This window comes from Oryctolagus cuniculus, chromosome 9 (genome assembly GCF_964237555.1).
Source record: "Oryctolagus cuniculus chromosome 9, mOryCun1.1, whole genome shotgun sequence".
NCBI classification, from domain to species: Eukaryota; Metazoa; Chordata; class Mammalia; order Lagomorpha; family Leporidae; genus Oryctolagus; species Oryctolagus cuniculus.
The window spans coordinates 99,350,851-99,373,308 of NC_091440.1; the positions used below are offsets into that span (position 1 = coordinate 99,350,851).

Sequence of the window (22,458 nt, forward strand, 5' to 3'; positions counted from 1 at the left end):
CCCACCACCAAAAACAAACAAACAAACAAACAAACAAAAAAAAACAAAAAACAAAAAAAAAAACTGCTGGGGATTGGCCAAGCTGAAGCCAGGAGCCAGGAACTCCATCCAGCTCTCCCCGATGGGTGGCAGGAAACCAGGTCATCTTCCGTCGTCTTCCTGGGTACATGAGCACGGAGCTGGATCGGAAGCCAAGCAAACCATCACATATAGGGGCTGCCAGTGTCACAGGCAGTGGCTTAACCTGCAGCACCACCCTTCAGCCCTGATGGATGCATCTTGTTTTGAGGATTTTTATTATTGTTTATTTGCTTATTTATCTACTTGAGAGAGAGAGAGAAAGAGAGTCTTCCATCTAGTAGTTCACTTCCCAAATACCTGTTACAGCTGGTGCTGGGTCAGACCAGAGCTAGGAGTCGAGAACTCCATCTGAGTCTCCCACATGACTGGCAGGACCCAAGCACTGGAGTCATCACCTGTTTCCTCCTGGGTGTGCATGAGCAGGAAGCTGGAATTGGGAGCGGAGCTGGAACGTGACCCCAGGTTCTCTGATGTCTGCCAGAGCAGACGCTGCCCCGGTCCTGGGGATCACTGAGCCAAGCTCCCACTCTTTACAGGTCAGGACACTGAGACCCAGAGAGGGCCACGCGACCTGCGCAGAGGAGACAGCACCTCGGGAAGACCAGGAGAGAACCTCTGCAGGGCCTTGGCGTCTGGGGTGCAGGACAGGGGCGTCTGCCCTCTGCTCTGTTTCTGTGTGCTTATGGCCTGGCCTTTCCATGCAAACAAGGCTCCCGGGAGCAGGGCCCTGTCTGTGTCGTCTGCAGCATCCCCCGTGCAGCACGGCGCTTCAAGTCAAGCTCCGAGCAGGGAAAGGCTTTGGGGAGGGGGCTGTTAGGGTCTCCAAGGGAAATCACGTTTCTTGTCAAGCACAATTCCAAATAGTACCTCATTTTTATCCAAATACGTGAGTTTCTTTTCTTTTTTAAAATATTTATTTATTTATTTATTTGAAAGGCAGAGTTACAGAGAAGGGGAGGCAGAGGCAGAGAAAGAGAGAGGGGTCTTCCATCTGCTGGTTCAGTCTATAAATGGCCACAATGGCCAGAGCTGAGCAGATCTGAAGCCAGGAGCCAGGAGCTTCTTCAAGTCTCCCACACAGGTGCAGGGCCCCAAGCATTTGGGCCATTCTTCACTGCTTTCCTAGGTGCATTAACAGGGAGATGGATAGAAAGTTGAGTGGCTTGGACTCAAACCGGCACCCACATGGGATGCTGACACTGCAGGGGACAGCTTTGCCTGCGGCGCCACAGCACTGGTCCCTGAGCAGTTTGTTAATTGGCCCCATCCATTGACACCTCCCATGTTCTCTCTGTGGGCCCTGAAAGGTAATATCGATGAAATGTAGGAAATCATCCCATCCGCATCTGCCAGTGTCTGCAGATTTTGCCAGTTTTCAGTGACATCTTCAGCTGCTCTATTCTAGACATTTGGAAAGACGTAATTCTTTAAGGAAACAACTCAGGGCTTTGTTTTCTCTTAGGAGAAAAAGTAGGGATTAGAATCCAGGAGCTCAAAAATGGAGACTAAATTAGATCCAACAGACAAAAAATCCAGTCATGTCTACTTGAAGTAATAATTAAATGATTTAGAGGCAGGCATCTGGCCTAGCGTTTGAGATGCCCACATTCCATACTGAAGAACCTCGTTTTGATTCCCAACTCTGGCTCTGGCTCCTGATTCCACTTTCCTGCCAATGAAGACCCAGGGAAGCAGGTGACGGCTCAAGCAGTTGGGTCTCTGCCAGCCACACTGGAGACCTGGATGGAGTTCCAGCTCTGGGCCCAGTCCCAGCTGCTGCAGGCATCTGGGGAGAAACAGAGGATAGGAATGCTCCCTTGCTCTCTCTCTCTCAAATAAATCAATTTTTAAAAAAGATTTATTTAGTTAGTTAGTTAGAAGGCAGAGTTACAGAGAAGCAGAGGCAGAGAGAAAGGAGAGAGGAGAGAGGAGAGAGGAGAGAGAGAGAGAGAGAGAGAGAGAGGTCTTCCATCCACTGATTCATCCCCAAATGGACACAATGGCTGGAGATGGGCTGATCTGAACCCAGGAGCCAAGAGCTTCTTCCGGGTCTCCCACGCGGGTGCAGGGGCCCAAGAACTTGGGCCATCTTTCACTGTTTTCCCAAGCCATAGCAGAGAGCTGGATCGGAAGTGGAGCCGCTGAGACTCGAACCGGCGCCCATACGGGATGCTGGCACTGCAGGTGGTGGCCTTACCATCATGCCACAGCACCAGCCCCAGAAAGGGCGTTTATAAACTGAGAAGATCTAGGCACCGCTCAGGTCTCAGAAATTGTCAGTCACTTAGTCCTCCTTCTGCTTTAAGGCACATTTCTTCCTGTTCCTAGCCTCTCATTGTGAACTTACCCCCACAGGTAAACAGCAAAACCCGATGAGAACTCACATAGCATGGATTTCTCCCAGCTGCACTGCGGCCTTCAGCTTTTAGAATCCCCCTGATCCGACGTCCCACATCATCTCAGCTACAGTGAATGTGGGGGGGGGGCAGGCATGGGGTAATGTACAGATGATCTCTGGGAATTTGGTGCAGATCCTATCCACTTTGTTAAGCCCTCATTCTTAGATAAACAGTGATTTCTACGTTGCATCCAGAACACACACAGTAAACGCTGAGTAACACAGGCATTAGGACTCAAGTGCTTACGCATGCAGCTGGGATCAAACGGGGCTCACTCTGCCTCTCAGCCTTGTTCTGGCCTTGGAAGGCTCATCAGGCTGATACCCCAAGAAACTCTCAGTGCATCCCAAATAAACCCTTTGCAGACCAGATGGAATGGAGGAGCGCCTGCTGCAAAAGCCTTCCCCCGCCACCAGCAGCAGCTGGGACAGCAGAGTTACCGGAACCTCTGGGATGGTGAAGGGGGACTGTTGACCCACGAGGCCCCTGCCAGAGAGCTAGAGGTCAGCCCCATGTGTTCCCCCCACAGGAAAGTCACCATTGGCTTTCTGGTGTAGGAGGTGGCCTGTGCAGGCATGAACAGGACAGGGTAACAGTGTGTGCAATGAATGGAGCAGGAATCCTCAAACACGTCCATGAGGCCAAATAGCCTTTTCCCCTCTTCTCTTCTTTCATCTTCCTTTTCCACACCCTTCCCTCCTTCTTCCTCTTCTCTTTCATCCTCCTTCTGCCTTTTTTTTTTTTTTTTAATTTGACAGGTAGAGTTATAGACAGTGAGAGAGAGAGAAACAGAGAGAAGCCTTCCATCCGCTGGTTCACTCCCCAGATGGCTGCAACGGCCTGAGCTGCGCTGATCCGAAGCCAGGAGCCAGGTGCTTCTTCTTGGTCTCCCGTGTGGGGCAGGGCCCAAGCACTTGGGCCATCCTCCACTGCCTTCCCGGGCCACAGCAGAGAGCTGGCCTGGAAGAGGAGCCACCGGGACTAGAACCGCCACCCATATGGGATGCCGGGGCCGCAGGCGGAGCATTAACCTAGTGAGCCACAGCACCAGCCCCCTCCTCCTGCCTTTTGAATCACAAATGCCAGATTGGTTATGCTGTATTTGGGAGATGAGCCCAGAGACCCCAGGCAGCAGTCACGCACATCAGCCTCACCTCCAGAGCTGGAGGTAGACTCTGCAGCAGCTCGGGGCCCCAAGCTATGGCCTTGGGATCCAGCCCGTGGCTCTGCATCTCCTGCTTCAAATGGTTTCCCAGCTGCTAAGTCATAAGCTCCTTCCAGGGTGGGGTGGGAGGGTCATTGCAGCTCCCCTGTTTCCCCATGTGCCACAGTTTTGCCTCATCTTGGACACAGTGGAAGATGGAGAACTTGCAGGACAGTGCCAGGGCCACTGTCCTCGGTCACCTGCTCTCCTCCTGGCTTGCTGGCTTGGGAACAGCAAAGTCAGCCATGCTCATTTTGGACTTCACAGGAGAGAGGCGCTGTCTCCCCACACCTGTTCTTTTAGACTTGAAGTTTCCTGCAGGTGGGAACTGGTCTCAGGTCGCCTTGCTGTGTTAAGGGTGCAACCAATGTGTGTGTGAAGTGATCCGCAGATTCTCCCAGGATGCGTTCTGGAATGATCCAGGTCGCTTTCCCTTGACCTCCCACTAGGACCCTAAACCCACAACTGATGCTTTATGCTGAACTTATTTGGTAATTAGACAAAGTGGATTCAAAGCTTTTATGCCTGCTTCAGACCATCTCTACTCCTTGTCTCATCTGTCCCCAGAGATAAAGCCTTGCACTAGTTCCCTTCAGCGAAAGCAGCACCCCTCCCAACTACAGCCAGTACCCACCAGGCTGCAGGACCTGCTCTCACCACCACCACCACCCCCCACCCCCCCACCCCCGCATGTGGAGGTGGGGCAAGTTGCTCCAAGACAGCCCAACTCCAAGACAGCCTTGTCTTCTAATTATCCAGACACTTGCTAAAATAGCTCTCACTCTCCTTATTGTAGAATCCAGAGGACAATAGCCCCTTATTGCCCACGGCTGCCCCTTCCCCCTGAAAGGGGGTGGCTGTCACCTTGTCTGGTGACTAATTAAGAAAAGGCAAAGCCTTTGATTATCGCTATTGTTTTTGCCCTCACTGCATTCAAAGGCACCTTCTGCAGCAGGGCAGCCTGCTCTCCCAGAGAAGCAACCGGGGTTTCCAGAAATTAAAGGCAAAGGCAGTTGGAGGGCAGGCCTCCAGCCGGACTGGCCGCTCTTGGTTGCTGCCTGCTGCTGGGGTCTGGTTCTGCCTCCCTGGAGACCCTGGCTAGCTCCCTTCGACTCCCCCAGGTGTGCTGTGAGGCAGCACTACCAACAGGCCTCCTACTGCAGTCAAAGTACCTGAACTTGGGTCTGACTGAGGGCAAACGCTGGACTCCTAACCTTTGGGCGACTACGAGCTGGGCTCTTCTGTGCCTCAGTTTTCCACACAAAAGATCAGGAGAAGAATTCACCCACGACAGTTGAGAGTCGAGAGCCGACAAGTTCCACTCGCGCACTTTCCCGCGGCAGGTTTCCCAGCCCACCCCCCACCCCGTGGGTCTGTGCTGGGGGCCAGGACGAGGCGGGAGTGAGCGGGTGTGTAAAGTGGCAAGAGCAGTCCCCGGGTCACTTCGCTTCTCTGGGGATTCACAGGAGGACGAACCGCGCGAAAACACCCCCAGGGGGACTCGGTAACTCTTCCTTCTCCGCGCCCTGGCCCCAGGGTGGGCAGGCGCCCCAGGGGCCCCAACCCCCGGGTGGGTACCGCGGGTCCTATAGGAGGCTGGAGTGGAGCCCCGGGAGAGGACGGCGGTAGGAGTGTAGCGCGGGTGAGGGGGCCTGGTACCCGCATCAGGGAGCGGGACCCGCCGGGCCCAGGGGCCGGGAGACCGGCGAGCGCGCGCGGCGGGAGGCAGGTGCGGAGGTCACGGTCCCAGCGCCTGGGAGGGGCCCTCGGAGGGCGTCGCGGGCTCGGCCGGTGGGAAGGAGCGAGTTGGGGGCCGGCGCGGCTGCCGGGGGCGGGGAGGAGGCGCAGGAGGCGGGGCGGAGGCGGCGGAGCCCCCGGGATCCGCTCGCCCAGCGCCGGCCCCTGCACTCCGAGCCTCTGCCGCCTCCCGCCCCGCAGCCAACTCGGGGCCGAAACTTCCTCGGGTCCCGAGCCCAGGAGAGTAGCGCGCAGCTCGGCGACGGCCGCCGGCGGCGGCTCGACCCCGCGCCCGGGGCCCAGGGCCTGCCTCAGGCTGCGCACCCCGACCCCCTGCCGGCCCGGCTCGGGGGTCTCCGGCGCGGAACAGGGAGCCCTCCCAGCGGCAGGGGGAGCGCAGAGTCGGAGGGCCGAGACTGCTCGGACTGGGCGTCTGGGGGGCCGGGCAGACGCCTCGGCGGGACGCCCGGAGCGGGGCACGCCCGCCAGTGCCGCCAGCCCTGCGCCCCGGCCGCGGATGAAGAGTCCGGTGCGGCGGCCCGAGCGGCCCGCGCGCTGAGAGGAGCGGGCAGGAGCTGCCCCGGGCCCCACCGGTGGGGCAGGGCCCCTGCGGGCCGCGCCTCCCGGCGCCGCGGTGCCCGGCAGACCCTGCGGAGCCGGGCGCTGCCAGCGCCTGGCCGGCGGAGCGGACCAGCGGCGGGACACCCAGGTAAGCGCCCCCTGCAGCGGCGGGCGGGAGCCGCGCGGGCCGCGGGGCCTCCGCCGCCGCCACTGCTCGCGCCCCTCCGGCTTCGCGCTGCCCTCTCGCCTGCCAGAGCCGAGGACCGGGGGTCGGGCGCCGGCCCTGCCCTCCCGGAGGAGAGGCGGCGCTGCTAGGCGGCGAGGGCTGCTGGGCAGCCGGGTCAGGTGGCGGGAAGGGGGCGCAAAGGTGAAGGGAGTTACCCCCGCCCGGCTGCGAACAAAGCTGGGCCGCCTGGCGCCTCCAGCGAGCGCGCAGCGCCGAGGGCGCGCTCCCGGCGCGGGCAGGTAGGGCGCGGTGGCTCGCGCCGCTTTCCCGTCCCGGAGGCAGGCGACCAGGGCTGGACCCGGAGCTCCTGGCCCGGAACACTGCCCGAGGCTGGGTTGAGCCCTTGGGCGACTCGCTGGCCTCGCTGGCTGGGTCGGGTCCACACCAGAGGGGCTGGTTCGGTGCCGAGGCCCGAGCAGGTAGAGGCGAAGGGGGCCGAGCTTTGCGCTCTCTCAGCGCCCCCTGCTCCGCTGCCTTGTGCAACCCGAGTGGGAGCGCGGTGAGGGACCTCTTTCCCTCTTCTCGTGGCGCTCCCGAGGATGTTTGGCTAAGCCCGTTCGTCACAGCCACATCTCCTGGACGTTTGCGTGCAGCGCATCGTCGTTGCGAGAGAGCGAACCAGTGTGCGTGGGGAATGATGGGTTCTGTTTTTCGGGCGGGGAAGCTGAGGGTGCTCAGGTCCCCGTCGGCTACTCCGCCTAGTGCGAGGGGCGGTTTGCGCTCACTTTAACTGGGGGTTTCTTCGCTACTCCTTACCTGGAGCCCTTGGCCACAGCGTTCGATCCCCAGCACCCTGAGCAGAGTTCAGCCAGGTACCTGGGGGAGGAAGGGTGCGGTCGGGTTGCCAGTTCTCCGAACCGCTCCCAGTCGCCAAGGATGTGCCCATTCCCCAGACGTGTGATGGGACATCCGTGCCCAGGCCGTCAGTATGGGAGCTGCAGGTGTGGGTGGCTAGATGCCAGCGCTCACCTGGACACATGGGTGGAAGCTTAGGGTACCCCATCTGTGGCTGGCTCTCGGAGCAGCAGGTGCACCCCCAGAAAGCTAGAGAACCCTGCCTGCGCGCAGGCGGCTCCACATCTGACTCAGGTGGAAGATCCACATCTCAAAGGCAAGACAGCCGAATGGATGCCAGGCCCCAAGCTTGCACCCACATGCCTGTCCAGGCTCTCAAACCAGTCCTGGCAAACACAACGACCTCTTAAGGTGCAAGGCTGAGTGGTGGCTTTCCTCCATTTCAAAATAGTGTCTGTTCTCTCTCTGACACTGAAGATGTGTGGTTATAAATAGCGAGGAGGAGGCAGCCAGTCTCCTGGCCAGGAGAGGCAGTGCTGAGAGAGACTTCTTCTGCAGAGGTGTGAGAGGGGCGACGTGACCCGGGGATCTTCCTGGTGGTGTCAAGTGCCAGAGCCCAAGGAGAGACGTATTTTAAGCCAGAGGTCCTTCCTGACAGATAGAGGTGGCGCTGACCCCAGAGCCATGGAGGGGGGGTGCCCTAAGACGACAGCCTGCGGGTGAATAAATGGTGCGGAGAAGCCGTGAGACACCTGCCTGTCCTTTCCTTTCTCTGCACACAGACAGACAGCAGGCATGTGCACACTGTGGGGTCTGCCTGCTGGAGGAGCTGCCGGCTGCATTCCACCGGGAGCCCCAGCTCTGGTAGCTGCCGTGTGTGCACGACTGAAGGAGGGTGGGGGCGTGTATAAGTGTTTGCCGGCGATGTCTGCAGCCAGGCCCTGTTGAGTGCGTTGGGTGGTTGTAACATCTCCAAGAGCATCTTACTGGCTTGCACCAATCCTCTTGTAAAATTTTCTTCCATGTGAAAAGTGTAAATTAAAAGGCTATGCCCCAAATTGCTGGGAGCCAAGTGTTGTGGAAAGGAAAAATCTGGAGTTGTCCCTCAGCTGTGTGTTCCCCTCCTCTTGCTTCAGTGAAGGTGTTCCATTAGCTGTGCTGCTGCTGCTGCTGCTGCTGCTGCTTTTAGAATTTATTTATTTACTTGAAAGGCAGAGTTACAGAGAGGAGAGGCAGAGAGAGAGCTTCCATCCGCTGGTTCACTCCCCAGATGACCTCAACATCCAGAGCTGGGCAGATCTGCAGCCAGGAGCTTCTTCTGGGTCTCCCACGTGCGTGCAGGGGCCCAAGCAGTTGGGCCATCTTCCACTGCTTTCCCAGATCATAGTAGAGAGCTGGATCAGAAGTGGAGCAGCTGGGTCTCGAACCAGTGACCACATGGGATGCTGGCACTGCAGGTGGCGGCCTTCCCCTACTACGCCACAGCGCTGGCCCCTGCTGTGTTTCTTAAGGGCAGAGAACCGCAAGGGTCTGCTCTAGGGTGTGCTTCCAGGATAGTTCTGCTGGGTCCAGGACTGCCCCAGCCTGGCAGCTGTGGCACAGAGGGACAAGTGTACACAGAGTCATCGTCATCGCTCTGAGATGGAAGGCAGGCAGTCCATAAAAGCTTTCTCGCCCATGATAGACATTTTGTTCTCTCTGGCTCCTTCATCTTCTCAGCAGGCCTGCAGAATCCACCTGAGCGCCACCCCCAGTGCTTTCAGCTGTGGTGGTAGTTGGTGGTGGCTTTTGTAACTCCCTCTGGTCTCCCAGGACCTCAACCAGCAATAGACAAACAAGTCCCCCAGTGATGAGAGCGCTGGGGAGCTCACTCAAGGGCGTCCTTGGGCGGCTTCTGCTCAGTGTCTGCACCTGTATCCAGGAATCCAGAAAAGTCCAGCAGAGGGCTTAGGCGTGGATACTGTGCTAAAGACGAAAGGCCGGGTAGTTTTTCCTCTGAGCCCCCTGTGGAAGTCAAAACGGCCTCCCGTGCATCTCCTGCCCCTCCGCTGTCTGGTTCTGTCCTGGCTGGATTTCACTGGACTTTTCCCTGGGCTCCCCAGAGCAGGTGATTGCTCTGCTCCTCTCTGCCCTGCCGGGCCAGCCGCCCCACCCCTGCCAGCTCTGTTTACCTGGCTAAATTTAAACCTCCACCCCCTTCATTCCAGTGTGACCCACTGGCTGGCGGTCTCCCGCTGGGCTGGCTGCTGCCGCAGGGTTTCCTGACTTCTCTGGCCCCTGTGGCTGCAGTCTGCTCTTTTTGTGCTGCACGAATCCTCTTCGAGACGTTCTAAAGTTGGTGTCTCTCCTCCCTGCTTCTCCACCCGTGTGGCTTTCTTCCCAGCCGTGCTTCCTCCCGGGCGATTTGGAGCCTGATGTGGTAGTGGGGGAGACTCCTCTAATCCTTCCAGACACTGGCACAGCTGGGTCCAGTGGCCAGTTGGGGGCTGTCCTGACTGTAATCATTAACAGCCCTTAAAGGGGCATGGAGATGTTTTCAGAATGTCTTTCTTTGCACCTCAAACCTACAGAGACCCAAAGGCCTCTCCCGCTCCCAATGTTCCTTGCTGTCTCTCCTTGGGGTTTTGCTGGAGAGGGTCTTCTGATTTGGGATTGGGGGAGGCGAGGTGTGCATGATGATCACCCCTGGCTCTGGCTCCTATAGAGTGAGGACATTGGAGTCTGTTGCCTTGGGGGCCCTTTCCAGTTCCAACCACCCAGCCCACGCAGGTTTGATAATGTCTATGCTATGGATCTGCCACCCTGCTCAGGTTTGGTGATGCAGCTCTGCCTTCACACCGGAGGGGCAGCCTGGGCCTGGTGCTCTCACAGTTACCGTCTCACCACTCCAGGGCTTGCAGGCAGGCTTCGTGCTGGGGGCCCAGGTTGTGCTCCTGGCATTGGGCTCCAGCCTGGCAGGGGACTCTGTGGTTAGCCGGTGTCCCCAGGGATCATGGCCGGGCTCTGTCTCCTGCACCAGTGACTCTGGGGCTGGTGCCTGAGTTTCCTGGAGGGAGGCACCAAGTCTATTCTTAAACGGGGTTACAGCCTCTGTCCTCTTGGTAGCTTCTTTGAGGCCCAGAGATGCCCACTCCTGGAAGGTTCCATCTACCTAGCCTACTACAGCAATAGCTGTGCTTGGGTTAGAAAAAGGCAGTAGATCAGAAAGTTCCTGGTTTACCAGCTGTAGCCCCCAAAGCCCCTGGAGAGTCTGCACATGGTCGATGGTCAGAGGCCTACTGAGGGGAGTGAAAAATGTAACATAGCAGAAAGACACTGAGTGTTCCCCCACCGTGGCTGTGGTGTGGCCATCCCGTCTGCTGCTGGGTCTCCCTCGTCCTCTTGTCTTGGGCAAGTAAGCCCTGCATTTAAGGTAAGAGCTGCAGAGCTGCGCTGCGCTCCCAGTCCCTGTTGCTGGTGCTCTGCCTGCCCTTGTAGTGCTCCTGGGTCTCACCCCGGAGGTGCTTTTCCCCAGACCTAATCCATGATGGCCACGGGTAAGAGGCTGGTGATCGTGCCCCAGAGAAGAGGAGCCTGGGGTGCAGTGGGCCCCTGTTGTGGACTCATAACAGTTACATGCGTCACCCATATGAGCTGTTTCTCCTGGGAAAATTTGAGTAGTGAATTACTAAATGCTTCGTAGAAATCTTGTTTGGGCTATGAGACCTGCAGTGAAGGTCATTGACCCTTTCAAGAGATTCTGTGTGTAAGTTTAGGACTGGACGATCACACACAGGAAGGTGGGTATTTGTCACAGGGGTCAAGATGCCACTCGGGATGCTCACTTTTCATATCAGGGTGTCTGAGTTTGAGTCCTGGCTCCGCTTCTGATTCCACCTTCTTGCCAATGCAGACCCTGGGAGACAGCAGGTGATGGCTCCAGTTCTTGGATCCCTGCCACTACTGTGGGGACCTGGATTGAGTTATTGGCCACTGACTCTGGCCCCAGCCCAATTCTGGCTACTGTAGGCATTTAAGGAGTTAACCATTAGATAGGAGCTCATACACACACACACACACACACACACAGAGCCTCCAATAAATAATAACAATTTTAAAAAAAATACAAATCGCTTCAGCAGGAGCTGGTGAATGAGAGGTGGGGTGTTCTACATCGTACTGTCAGGATGCTCTGTGGGTGAGTGCCCCCGGCAAGCTAAGGCTGCAGAGGCCAGGCCAGGGTGTTCAGTGCAGGGTGTGCCTGCCCACACTTACCGCCCGTAGGACACTGGAAACACTAACTCTGGGCCGTGTCCTGTGGTGCTGTGCCTTGGAGGGGAGATCAGGGTGTGGCAAGCACATAGCCAGTGCTGGGGGCTCTGCAGGACTCTGTTATGCAGAGATTGCTGGGGTCTGATCGCAGGACCACTGACAGCCCTTGGGGACCTGTCCCCAGCTGCAGGCTGCTTATGTCACTGGTTCTTGGAGGAAATGATCCTCATGAACATTGCTGGTGTCCAGTCAGGCACAGAAGTCCTTCTGATCATTGCATTGAGGGGAAGGGAGGTTTGTGCAATGCCAGGGAGAGAACAGATATTCAGGTCTGGCTGTCCAGAAGGGGAGAGGGCATACTGCTGACCCCATCAGTTGTGGCTGTTGTTCTGGTTAAGCAAATGGTAGTCATCCCCTGGGCTTAGAAATCACTCAGAATCTTAATGTGTTCGTTCTCTCTCTCTCTCTCTCTCTCTCTCTCTCTCTCTCTCTCTCTCTCCCCCTTTAGTGTAGCTCTATAAAGTCACAAGTAATCTCAGCTTTAAATCCCTGGGGGAAGATGAGATTTCACAGTGTTCTCCCCTAGGCCAGGTCTACCTGCTGCTGTGAGACAGGGCAGTATACGTGACGAGCCAGACGCTGAGTCTCAGCCTCAGGTGCACCTGGAGCCAAGCAGGTGGGTGAGAGGAGTGAGGGCTGAAAACACAGGGGGTGGGGGTTGGAGGGTATTGGCAGACCCCTGTGGCCAACTTCTGGTGTGCTTCCCGCTCAAGGTGTTTGCATTCGGACATTTATACCCCCTGAGCCAGCCCTGCCAAAGCCCTGGGTGCCGGGCTGCTCATCAGGCAAGGGCCCTCCAGCAGACAAGCGGGACCCTGCTGCCCACTACAGGTTCTTTTCTGTGCGCAGTGGGTGCCTCTCCCCTACAGCTTCTGTCCATCATTTCTGGTAGTCACTGGGTGTTTTCCCGAGAATCCCCTTCTTACCTCCCCTGCAACTTAAAGGCAACCCAGACTCACACTGCACTCCTGATACGCAGGGCTTTTGTACCTGTGCCCTTCTGCCTGGGCAGCCCCTGTCCCCTCTCAGGGCTGCTATGGCCCCACCCCCTCCTTCAGGTCCTAGTTTCTCAAGAGGCCCTGCCTGGGGATGGCCACCACACGGGCACCCTCTGTTCCTGTCGGAGTCCTCCAGAGCCCGGACCTCTGGCTGCCGATTCGTTGGTCTGTCTTGCTCTGTACGCCTTCCTCAGAGCTCAGACACCGTCTGTACAGTGTCTGGGCTCCAGAGTTGCCCAATAAATGTCTCTGATTATTGACCTCGGGGCACTGAACTCTGCCACTGTGTAACACGTTCCTTGCTGGCGACAGGCCGTTTCGCCTGATGAGTGCGCCACCCTTGGTGGGTCTCTGGGTGACTGGACTGTTCATGTGGCAGATGTGGATTCAGGCATGCCCCAGGTGCTGGGACTGAAGATGTGGTTCCTCCACTTTGGGAACCTTTGTCCTGACAACTTCAGCTACAGTCCTAGTGACCCTTACACCGCATACCTGGGACCAGAAGTGTTTCTGATTTCAGATTTTTTTCAGGTGCTGGAAATATTTGTATAGATTTTATCTGTTGAACCTCTCTAATCTGACAACCCCAAGTCTGAAATTTTGGAGCATTTTGGATTGTTATGTTAGGGATATTCAACCTGTATACGCACAGAGCAATTGTGCAGTATTTGAAAACCCCAGGGCTTGTACTCTCCAGACCTTGTGCCCAGGACTCGTCTTGTAGTCCCGCACAGAGAAGGTGGTTTGGGAATGCGGTGTAGAGAGAACAGGCAAAAAGAGCAGGAAGCCAGGGAAGCCATCTGGGCGCAAAGGCCTGAGCAGACTGTGACTTAGGCTGGAGCCTCAGGTGCTGCCATTGCCAGGAGGATGTTTGCCACTGTGTCTGCCATCATACGGAGGGTTGGTGGGGAGGATCTGGCATCCCCAGCGCCCTGCATTGCAGGCACCCAGCCATCATGAAGGCAGCTGTGCTGATCCACCTTGCTCGGTGGTCATTCCAGACCACTGGCGCCGTCTCCCACTCCTCCCTGGGGCCTCAAGGTTGCCCTGCAGCTGTGGCCATTTACCCTTGCTGAATATAACTAGAAATGAACTAATAGGAAAGAGGTGTCCAGTTGCCTCCTTTTCTCTGAAGATTCATTTATATTTAAAAGGCAGAGTGTCTAGGGCCAGCATTGTGGCAAAGTTGGATAAAACCATTGCTTGGCAGGCTGTCATCCCACGTGGGCGCCGGTTTGTGTCCCGGCTGCTCTGCGTTAAGTCCAGCTCTCTGATAACGGCCTGGGAAAGCAACAGAAGATGGCCCGAGTGCTTAGGTCCCTGCACCCACATGGGAGACCCAGAGGAAACTCTGGACTCCTGGCTTCAGCCTGGCCCAACCCTAGCCATTGTGGCCATCTGGGGAGAGAACCAGAGGATAGAACATCTCGCTCTGTCTTTCCTACTCTCTAACTCTGACTTTAAAATAAATATATCTTTATTAAAAAAAAAAAAAAAAGGTAGAATGTCAGAGAGAGAAGGAGAGAGATCGTCCCTCCACTGGTTCCCTCCCCAAATGACCACAACAGCCAGGCCTGGGCCAGGCGGAAGCCCGGACCCAGGAGCTACATCCAGGTCTCCCATGTGGACCATCTGTTCCTTCCTAGGCATGTTAGCAGGAAGCTGGATTGGAAGGGAGCTGCTGGGATCCAAATCGGCGCTCCATATGGGATACCGGCATCATAAGCCACGGCTTACCCAGCTGTGCCACAACGCTGGCTCTGCCTGCCTCTTTTTTTTTTTTTTTTTTTTGACAGGCAGAGTGGACAGTGAGAGAGAGAGACAGAAAGGTCTTCCTTTGCCGTTGGTTCATCCTCCAATGGCCGCCGCGGCCGGAGCGCTGCAGCCGGTGCACTGCGCTGATCCGATGGCAGAAGCCAGGTGCTTCTCCTGGTCTCCCATGGGGTGCAGGGCCCAAGCACTTGGGCCATCCTCCACTGCACTCCCTGGCCACAGCAGAGAGCTGGCCTGGAAGAGGGGCAACCGGGACAGAATCCGGCGCCCTGACCGGGACTAGAACCCGGTGTGCCGGCGCCGCAAGGCAGAGGATTAGCCTAATGAGCTGCGGCGCCGGCCATCCGCCTGCCTCTTTCTGATGCGTGGTTTTCCGGGGCACCTCACTCTCCTGGTTCCCTTCCACCTCACTGGCTGCAGCTCTCCTAGTTTTCTTGACCTTTCCGGACTCTTCCCGATGTTCATTTTGAGGACTGCCTGGACTCTTACACGGCTCACGTCTTCCTCTCGTGCCTGCTCACTCTCAGGAACTGTGCCTGTGCTCTCTCGGGGCCTTGGCACCTGTGCAGCTCTGCCTGGCCCGCTCCTGCCCCTCTCTGTGCTGGGATGACCTGCTCTCCTGCGGTCGCTGTGTCGGAGGCCCTGCCCGGGCCATTGCGCAAGCAGCGCCGTCCCCGGGATAACAGGCGCTGGCCTCAGACCTGCCGTGCACACAGCTTTCTCACCGCCCTCCTTTGGGAGCAGAACCCAGAGTCACTCTTGACTTTCCTTTTCTCACTGTCCACATCCGCTCCGTCAGTGACTCTTGCCAAGTCTGATTTCACAATCAACGCAGAACCCTGTCTGGGGGTTACCTCTTCTGGCCTTCTCATCCTGGCTCACTCCCTTAGTAACCCCTGGGATTACAGGAGCAGCGTCCCAACTGATCTTCCTGCTTTAGTCAGCACGGATCCTGTTGAAACCTGTAAGCTCCCATCATGTTGCCTCCCAGCCCTGCAGGGGCCTCAGGCTCAGGCAGGGAGGAGGCAGAGCCCCATGGCTTGCGTGCCTTGGGTGATCCCCCAGGCGATTGGACCCCTGCCTTCTTGCTGGGTGCTGCACCGGGCTCCTTCAGTTACGGGGCTGCCTTTTCTCCACCCCTGGCTCCCGCCAGCCTGGACCTTCCCTCTGTCTTCAGGCGTCCCTCAGCCAGCTCTGCCTTGCCATCCCAGTGGCAGCCACAGCCCTCCTCCATCTCTGGTCCTCTTCTCTGTCTGCTTTTTCTCTGTGGTGCTGAGCATGGGAGGCACTTCAGAAAGTTCATGGAAAATAAAATTAAAAGGTCAGTATATGTTGGTACAAAAAACTTTGAATTTCATACGTAATTTGTTTTGCAGCATGCCTTTGTATGCATAGATTTCAAAACGAAAATTTTGCATCAAAATAAACCTTTGAACTTCCATGTTTTACAAACTTTTTTTTTTAAGATTTACTAATTTATTTGAAAGTCAGAGTTACACAGAGAGAGAAGGAGAGGCAGAGAGAGAGAGAGAGGTCTTGCATCTGCTGGTTCACTCCCCAGTTGGCTGCAACGGCCAGAGCTTTGCTGATCTGAAACCAGGAGCCAGGAGCTTCTTCCAGGTCTCCCATGCGGGTGCAGGGGACCAAGCACTTGGGCCATCTTCTACTGCTTTCCCAGGTCATAGCAGAGAACTGGATCGGAAGTGGGGCAGTCAGGACTCGAATCAGCACCCATATGGGATGCTGGCACTGCAGGCGGCAGCTTTTACCCACTATACACAGCGCCCGCCCCTACAAACTTTATAAAATCGAATTTTCCTGTTCTGTTTTCTTTTTACAACTCCCAACTGCTGATTCACTTCCCAAATGCCTACAACAGCCAGATCTGTGCAGGGGCCAAAGCCAGGAGCAGGGCGCTCACTCCAGGTCTTTCATGTGGATGGCAGGGACCTGGCTATATGAGCCGTCCCCTCTGCCTCCCAGGGTCTGCATCAGCAGGCAGCTGGAGTCAGGAGCCAGAGCTGGGCATGGAACCCAAGCACTCCAATGTGGAATGTGGATCTCTTAACCACTAGGCTAAATGCCTGCTCTAAGTGTAACACCTTTTCCTCTTGGTTTTTCACTGAGGCTATTCTAAGGCCAGATTGCCCAGCCTAACCACCATAGATGTTTTGGGCCTGGTAATTCTTTGCTGGGGAGGCTGTCCAGTGTCACAGGTATTTGACTGGCCTCTCCCACTGATGACAACAGAGAATGTCTCAGGTGCTGCCAAGTGTCCCCGGAGAGCGGGTGGCAAAGTTACCACTGGGAACTATCACTGTTCCAGAAGGTCTCCATTTTCCCCTCACCACCTCTTCTTGTTTCGCTTCTCCTTGCCCTTTGGGAATATCACTGTTTCCATCCCATTTCTGTACTCATGTGGGTGGCAGGGACCCAACCACTTGAGCCATCACTGCTGCTTGCCAGGGTGGGCATTAGCAGGTAGCTGGGATTGGGGGTGGAGCCAGGACTCAAACCCAGACCCTCCAATTTGGGATGTAGGCATCCTTAGCATCGTCTTCACCGCTGTGTCAAGTGCCAGCCCCTATTTAGCTTTTCTGAGCTCTGGTTTTTTTCATCCTCTAATCAAGGATAAAAATGCCCAGCCCATAAGATTGTTTTGAGAATTCAGTGTGATAACCTGTGTGCATTAGGACGGTGGCCTTTCCTGTACCGCCTGCTTGGCCTCCAGCTTTTCATAGACACAAAAGGAACGTGGCAGAAACTGTCAGCCAGGTGCTCAGATAGCCACTTACAGTTGGGCCGGGAAGCTTTGAACATTTTATTATGTGGTTTGTGTGAGAAGACAAGGGAGCTCTGAAAATTCATGGATACGGCAGCTACTTTTACCAAAGAGCTGTAGAGAGCTCAGTGGCTCCAGGCCTTTGGAATTGCGTCGTTGACTCCAGGGATTCCTGGGTGAAATATGCGTTCCTGGGTGGCAGAAGTGCTGCCCTGGGGCTGGCGCGGTGGTGCGGTAGTGCAGTGGGCTAAGCTGCTCCTTGAAAACCCGCATCCCATATCAGAGCACTGGCTTGTGTCCAGGAGCCTCTGCTTCCCATCCAGCTCCCCGTTAATGCACCTGGGAAGCAGCAGGTGATGGCTCAAGTCCTTGGGTCCCTGCCACCCACATTAGAGACCCAGATGGAGTTCCTGGCTCCTGGCTTTGACCTGGCCCAGCCTTGGCTGTTGTGGGCATCTCTCTCTCTCTGCCTCTTTGTCTCTTACTTTGCCTTTCAAATAAATAAATCTGAAAAATTGAGATGGGAAGTTCCAGGCAAACACCAAATGTCCCTTGGACCCTGGACTGTGCTGGCTTCCCTGAAGCTTCCTGGGAATATCAGAAGCCTAGGATTCCTGCCCCTGCTCTGACAGGCATCATGGGCAAATGAATTAAGCCCCGAAGGCCTCCCTTTCCTGGTGTGTAAATGGACTCACAGTGTAAGCCTCCTGGAGTTGTTTGGATCAGGTGAATGGAGCACATGAAAGTGGTTTTTAACCAGTGCACAATACTGTTCCTACCTGGAGCATGTGCAAAATGGAAATGTGACCCAGAGACTTCTTTTTTTTCAATTTGAGAGGTGCGTACACACATACATGCACACACACACACACACACACACAGCTTCTGGTTCGCTCCCCCAAAACCTGCAACTGCCAGGGCCAGAGCCAAGAACCAGGAGTTCCATGTAGGTCTCCCATGTGTATGACCGGAACTCAACTACTTGAGCCATCACTGCTGTCTCACCGGGTCTCCAACAGGAAGCTGGAGTTAGGAGCTGGAGCTGGGAATCGAACCCAGACACTTGGATGTCAGACGTGGACATCTTAACTGCTAGGCTAAATGCCCGCTCCTCAGATAATTCTTTTTTTTTTCTTTTTAAAGATTTATTTATTTAGGGGCTGGCGCTGTGTTGTAGCGGGTAAGGCTGTGCCTACAATGCCATCATCTCATATTGGTGCCAGTTCGAGTCCCGGCTGCTCCGCTTCTGATCTGGATCTCTGCTGTGGCCTGGGAGAGCAGCAGAAGATGGCCCAAGTGCTTGGGCCCCTGTGCCCACATGGGAGACCCAGAGGAGATTCTGGATCCTGGCTTCAGATCAGTCTAGCTCTGGCTGTTGTGGTCATTTGGGGAGTGAACCAGTGAATGGAAGACCTCTCTCTCTGCTTCTGCCTCTCTTGGTGTGTAACTACACCTCTCAAATAAATAAAATCTTTAAAAATGTATTTATTTATTTGAAAGAGAAGAGAGAGACAGAGAGGTCTTCCATCTGCTGCCTCACTCCCCAAATGGCCACAACAGCCAAAGCCGGGCTTGTCCAAAGCCAGGAGCCAGGAACTTATTCTAGGTCTCCCATGTTGGCACAGGGGCCCAGGCACTTGGGCCATCTTCCTCTGCTCTCCCAGGTGCACCAACAGGGAGCTGGATTGGAAATGAAACAGCCAGGACTCAAACCAGCACCTGCATGGGATGCTGGCACTGTAGGCGGTGGTGGTCTTACCCACTGTGCCACAGAGCTGGCCCCCTCAGAGAATTCTTTACATCCACTGACAAAACACAGCCCCAGGTGACTCAGTGGTGACTCATACCTGGCACTTGTCTTTGTATTTGTCTGTTTTGGGAGAGAGTCTTTGAAAACTCTGTAGAAGCTTGTCTGGTGAGGTGAGATAGTATCCCAAAGGATCAGAAAGAAGTTACATTCTACAGCTGCAGTGCAAGCTTTTTCTTTTTTCTTTTTCTACCTTCCTGTTTTACTGGCTCGGCTTTGAAAAATATACTGGATAAAAATATCATTAACATTAACACAAACAGCTTTGTCATGAAAGAGTAAGTCTAATCTCTTATGTGCAGTACTTCAAAAAATCAACTTCTGTAGCACAACAGGTGCTGATGCAATCCTGGCTCCAAAATTCACTGTCAGTGTGGCCACCACAGAGGTGACCTTGGGCAGGTGACCTGGCCTCTCTGACCTCTGTTTCCTCATCTGTGAAAATCCTTCAAGGGCTGTTGTGGGGATTAAACGAAATGAATGGAAAGCACTTAAATGAAATGAACGCAGAGCTTGCACAGAGCATGCAGGAGGCGTTCGCTGTAATTATGCCCTTCAACAACCACAGACAGTACGGTTGTGCAATCATCAGTGCCCAGTCCTGCTGACATAATCAAAAGCTTGCCTATATCTGGGGAGAGAGGATGGAGCTGGTGTTGCTTCCATACTTAAACAGGCCATTAATAAGCTACACAAAACATGTCAGCTCCACAGTAACCCGACCTCAGTAAACACTGCATTTTTGATATATTCAGCTTGTTATACTGTAACTGAACCAAGATCCCTGGGCCTAGGATGCTGGCATCCCATATGAACACCGGTTCTAGCCCTGGCTGCTCTGCCTCCCACCCAGCTCCTCCTAATGCTCCTGGGAAAGCAGCGGAAGATGTCCCTCCCCCGTGGGAGACCCAGACGAAGTTCCTGGCTCAAGGCTGAAGATATCACTCTCTGTCTCTCCATCACTCTGCCTTTCAAATAAATAAAATAAATCTTTTTAAAAAAATCCTGATGGAAACCTTACCAGACAGCTTTGCAATACAGCATGAACTTCCACAGTGCAAGAAAGTCTTATGCTGAAATATAGACGTTCATGTAGTCTGCCCGCTCTGTTCTGCATTGCCATAGCTGAATGGTGGCTATGCCAGTTACTTTTTTTTTTTTTTTTAAGATTTAATTTATTTATTTGAGAGGTAGAGTTATAGAGAAGGAGAGACAGAAAGGACTTCCATCCACTGGTTCACTCCCCAAATGACCACAACGGCCAGAGCTGGACCAACCCAAAGCCAGGAGCCAGGAGCTGTTTCTGGGTCTCCCATATGGGTGCAGGGGCCCAAGCATTGGGCCATCTTCTACTGCTTTCCCAGGCCATAACAGAGAGCTGGATCAGAAGTGGAGCATCCAGGACTCAAGCCAGCGACCATATGGGATGCCGGCACCACAGGCAGAGGCTTAGCCTACTACCCCCCAGTGCCAGCCCCAAGTTACTTTTTCTTTATAGTCAACATACATACAATAAATCTACGTGTGGTAAGTAGTTAGGGAAATATACAGGGACAAATATAACCACCACTTCAATCAAGATATTTTTGCTCCTCTCCAGAGTCCCTTACAGTAGCTACACACCAGCCCATCCCAGCGCCAGTAACCAGGGAACTGTGGACTTGTGTTATTCTGTGCTAGTTTTATGAATTTCAAACAAGCAGAATTTTGCCAAGTTTCTTGGCCTTCACCTTTTTGGTGTTTGACTTCTTTTCACTAGGCATAATATCTATGAGATTTATCCATGTTGATGTATCAGTAGTTTATTCCTTTTTATTACCACAATTTGTCTATTCACTTTTTTAATTTTTATTTATTTATTTTTTGACAAGCAGAGTTAGACAGTGAGAGAGAGAGAGAGAGAGAAAGGTCTTCCTTCCGTTGGTTCACCCCCCAAATGACCGCTACGGCCGGCACACTGTGCCGATCCGAAGCCAGGAGCCAGGTGCTTCCTCCTGGTCTCCCATGCGGGTGCAGGGCCCAAGCACCTGGGCCATCCTCCACTGCCCTCCTGGGCCACAGCAGAGAGCTGGACTGCAAGAGGAGCAACTAGGACAGAATCCGGCACCCCAATCAGGACTAGAACCAGGCCGCAGGCGAAGGATTAGCCTAGTGAGCCGCGGTGTCGGCCTGTCTATTCACTTTTAATGGGCATTTGGGTTATTCTGGATTTTGATTCATAAACAACTCAAGTTGTTGAGTCCCTGCTACCTTTGTGGGTGACTTGGACTGAGTTCTTAGCTCCTGGCTTTGGCCTACTCCAGCCCTGGCTGTTGTGGGCATTTGGGAAGTGAATCAGTGGATGGGAGGTCTATCTTTCTGTCTGTGTCTGTGTCTGTCTGTGTCTCTGCCTCTCACATAAATAAAGATTTTGAAAAAGAAAATACAGAAAATTTTTGTATACTCTTCACTTGGTTTCCCTTAATGTTAACATTATATTTAAGCATAGGACAATTATCAACAGGAAATTAATGTTGCTACAGTATCTTATTCCTGATGGAATTTTCACCTAATGTATTTTTGACCCCAGAAATTGAATTTAATATCTTAGATTAAATTTAATTGTGGGGGGCTGGCGATATGGCGTAGTGGGTTGAGCATCCACCTATGGCGCCAGCATCCCATATAGATGCCAGTTCAAGTCCTGACTGCTCCACTTCCCATCCAGCTCCCTGCTGATGGCCTGGGAAAGCAGTAGAGGATGGCCCAAGAGCCTGGGTCCCTGCACCCACATGGGAGACTCTGGCTCCTGGTTTCAGATCAGCCCAGCTCTGGTTGTTGTGACCATTTAGGAAGTGAACTAGTGGATGGAAGACCTCTCTCACTGTCTGTCTCTCTCTTTGTCTGTAACTTTGCCTCTCAAGTAAATAAATAAATCTTTTTAAAAAAAATTAGTTGAGGGTTGTACATTGTGCAGTAAAGCTGCTACCTGGAATGCCACATTCCATATCAGAGTGCATGGTTTGAGCCTCAGCTACTGTGCCCTCCTGATCCAGCTTCCTGTGAAGGTACCTGGGAGGCAGTGGATGATTGCTGGAGTTCTTGGGTTCCTGTCATCCACAGGAGAGACCCAGATGGAGTTCCTGAATTCTAGCTTCATCCTGGCCCAGCCCTGGCTGTAGTGGGCATTTGGGGGTGAACCAGTGGATAGCAGATCTCTCTCTCTCTCTCTGTCACTTTCTTTTTTAAGAAAATCATTGTTCTCTGTACATAATATGTTCTCTCCACCTTTACTTTTATGATTTTATATATTTTTTTGGAAATTTGACCATGATGCGCCTACACATGGTCCCTTTGAAATGTTTTATTTATTTTCTTATTTTATTTGAGAGACAGAGAGACAAAAAGTGATCTTCTGGGGCCGACGCCATGGCTCACTTGGTTAATCCTCCACCTGTGGTGCCGGCATCCCATATGGGCGCTGGTTCTAGTCCCGGTTGCTCCTCTTCCAGTCCAGCTCTCTGCTGTGGCCCGGGAGGGCAGTGGAGGATGGCCTAAGTTCTTGGGCCCTGCACCCACATGGGAGACCAGGAAGAAGCACCTGGCTCCTGACTTCTGATCAGCGTAGCGCCAGCCAAAGCGGTCATTTGGAGAGTAAACCAATGGAAGGAAGACCTTTCTCTCTGTCTCTCTCTCACTGTCTATAACTCTACCTGTCAAATAAAAAAAAAAAAATTTAAAAAAAGAAAGAAAGGGATCTTCCATCCACTGATTTATTCCCTAGATGCCCACAACAGCCAAGGCT

At 54.2% G+C, this 22,458-nt stretch overlaps 1 protein-coding gene and 1 long non-coding RNA gene across 3 annotated transcripts in view; one reads left to right on the plus strand and one right to left on the minus strand.

Annotated features, from left to right (window-relative positions):
* Nucleotides 1-972: 972 nt before the first annotated feature.
* LOC138843852 (uncharacterized) lies at nucleotides 973-22,405 on the minus strand. Its single transcript, XR_011378955.1, has 3 exons — nucleotides 7,178-22,405; nucleotides 6,965-7,024; nucleotides 973-1,203 (listed from the first exon to the last, which is right to left on the minus strand). It is a non-coding gene; the product is annotated as an uncharacterized lncRNA (long non-coding RNA).
* The window catches only part of WNT5B (Wnt family member 5B), a 139,076-nt gene continuing 122,145 nt past the window's right edge, over nucleotides 5,528-22,458 (plus strand). The window contains exons 1-2 of one of the 2 annotated variants that reach the window (XM_070049278.1): nucleotides 5,586-6,130; nucleotides 11,841-11,930. The gene's annotated coding sequence lies outside the window, so the exon portion shown is untranslated. Of the gene's footprint in view, nucleotides 6,131-11,840; nucleotides 11,931-22,458 lie in introns of both variants that reach the window. The other variant, XM_008259814.4, reaches the window with a different exon arrangement.